Genomic DNA, 2645 nt, shown 5'->3' with positions numbered 1-2645 from the left:
TGGTTGTTGACAATGTTCACATGATTTAACACTACCAATACTTAAAAGTTACGATAATATCAAACTTGTTTGTAGTTTTATTGGAACATGAAGATGATAAAAACTGACTCAGACTGAGTTTTATGACCACCTTACACCAAACGACAAACAACTCTAGCCTGACTCTCAGGATTTCACTTGATATTGGAAAATAGTCCGGGACAGCGGAATCGCTTGAAAAGTTGTTTGGTGTATGGTTGGCATAACTTGTACACAACACACTCAATCCATAAAAATTTAATTACATTTGTTAAGGAAGGTGTTGGATCAGCATGCAATGCATCAAGTAAAAGAAGCCCCTCTGAGCCATAGCACCTCATAGTGAAGAGTATACAGTTTCCAGATTGTCAGTGTTACAGGGCGAGTCATCATTATGAGCCATGGGAAATCACAGAGATGGATAAAACAGGAAAATGCCTCTCCTGCAAAGGACAAACAATTAATGAATGAGGCAAAATTCACAGCAAGTGCACATATTTGCATACATGCACTGTTTGCACACGCAACCAACTCTCTCCAGCCGATCAATACCTGCGTCCAATCAATCACAATAGAGGAAAACAAAACCAGCGGTGGTTGTGGAGGATTATTGGTGGTGTTAAATTGTCTTTCTCACAGCTGCTGCTGCTACATGTTCCACGCAGAGACTCTGCCTTCGGATGGATTGGAAGATGTAATAAATTATAGAACACTCCCAAAAAAATAAACACAGCTCAGCGGCCGGATAGAAACAGTCGCTCGCTTTTCCTCTTGTAGTTATATCTGTCACCCACTGGTAGCTGAGTGGTTGGTTTCCCAAAGCTTTTTCCAGATCTTTGGAAACGTGGAAATGTGCAGAATACACACAAAGGGTTAGGGTCAGTAGCTCAGTCTGTAGGGAGTTAGGGTGGGAACCGGAGGGTCGCTGATTCAAGTCCAAAGTACAGAGTGTGGGCTGATAGCTGGAGAGATGCCAGTTCACCTCCTAGACATATTGCTCTTGAGAAAGGCACCCAACCCCCCCACCTCAGCCGATCAGGGCGCTGGCAGCCCACTCACTCTATTAGTGTATGTATAGGACCTGAGCATGTGTGTGTGTATTTCAGACCTGTGTGTAGTGTATAATAACAACACTTAGTTTAAATTGTAATTTTTTAATTTTTTGTGCAAAACGGGTAAACTAACAAACACATGATCCATGACAGACATAATAACATGTCAATAGGCAAAGGAAACAGAGACAGATCACGCAAAGCCGGTTTCAGTCGGGCATTTCAGCGGCTGTTTGTTATGGTTTGGGTGTTTTGTCTTGTCTTATTGTGGTAGTCTGTTTTTCTGTCTTAATTTCTTAGCCTGGTTTTCGGTCATGTCTTGTGAAGTGTTATTTTTATGTTCTGTTTCATCCTGTTCACGTTTTGTTCCATGTCTTAGTCCTTGGTCGCTCACTTGTTGTAGTTTCTTTCTTGTGTTTTATTGTGATAGTCTTGTTTTCTAAAACTAAACAAGACGGCACGTCTTGTTTAGTTATTCTTGTTTAAGTTATTTTTTCTGGGTTTTTTCCCTTTATTAGATAGATAGCCAGACAGAGTGAAAGGGGGAAAGAGAGAGGGGGGTGACATGCAGCAAAGGGGCCACAGGCTGGATTCGAACCCGGGCCCGCTGCGTCGAGGAGCAAGCCTCTGTACATGGGCACCCGCTCAACCCACTGAGCTATCTGGGTGCCCGTCTTGTTTAGTTTTACTTCCCGCCTTTGCAATTGTCTGATGTCTTCCACCTGTTTCCCAGCCCTTGTTACCTCGTTGCCCTCTGTATTTAGTCTTAGTGTTGCCCTTGTCCAATCATTGTAGTGTTACTGTGTGTCTGTCTCCTGTGTGAATAGCTGTTTTGTTAGTCTTCCTGGTTCGTAGTGTTCCTGTGTTTTCTGTTTGACTTTATTGTTTTGTTACTCGTTTTTGCCTGCTAGTTTCCTGGACTCCTTTTTGTGCATTTTTTGAGTTTTTCATTAAAGCATCGTAACTATTCTCAATTTCCACTTCTGCATTGTGGGTCCGCTATTCACCAACCTTCTGTAACACTGTTGGCGGATAGGTTTAGCCGACAAAAGGTGACTGTGAGCTGGGTACAGAGCAATGCCAAATGACGGTCCTTTCAGCAAACATTACAATTGAGTTTAGCCTACGAAGGAGTGAGTGTCATGCAGGTGACGACGAGTTAAGTTTAGGCACCAAAACCACTAGTTGAGTTTAGGAAAAAAGAACAGACACATGTTTCCTGGGTAAAAAAGCTTTTCAATTAAATTTTATTTATATAACAACAAATCACAACAACAGTTATCTCATTGCGCTTTTCATAAAAAAACAGGTCTAGATTGTACTCTGTGATGTTATTTCCAGAAACCCAACAATGCACCAAGAGCAAGCACTAGGCCACAGAGGCAAGGAAACACTTCCTTTAACAGGCAGATACCTGGAGCAGAACCATGGCTCAGGGTGGGGGGGGCATCTGCCTTGACCCACAGATCCAGAGCCAGAAACACCTGCAGGAAGCGATAGGAGGAGAGAGGAAAGGGGCTAGAGAGCACAAGACTCTGGGAATAGGAAGAAGTTGAGTTAGTAACATGCATTAAT

The 2645-nt window shown here is 42.7% G+C and overlaps 1 long non-coding RNA gene across 1 annotated transcript in view; it reads left to right on the top strand.

Annotated features, from left to right (window-relative positions):
• Positions 1–2584, top strand: part of LOC116701082 (uncharacterized) — a 10370-nt gene extending 7786 nt beyond the window's left edge. The window contains exons 2-3 of the long non-coding RNA XR_004334807.1: positions 1105–1109; positions 2571–2584. This is a non-coding gene — a long non-coding RNA (uncharacterized LOC116701082). The remainder of the gene's footprint in view (positions 1–1104; positions 1110–2570) is intronic.
• Positions 2585–2645: the final 61 nt, after the last annotated feature.

The sequence above is a fragment of the Etheostoma spectabile genome, chromosome 13 (genome assembly GCF_008692095.1).
Source record: "Etheostoma spectabile isolate EspeVRDwgs_2016 chromosome 13, UIUC_Espe_1.0, whole genome shotgun sequence".
NCBI lineage: Eukaryota > Metazoa > Chordata > Actinopteri > Perciformes > Percidae > Etheostoma > Etheostoma spectabile.
The sequence above is the reverse complement of the archived record's forward strand: the minus strand, read 5'-3'. Positions and strand labels throughout refer to the sequence as shown.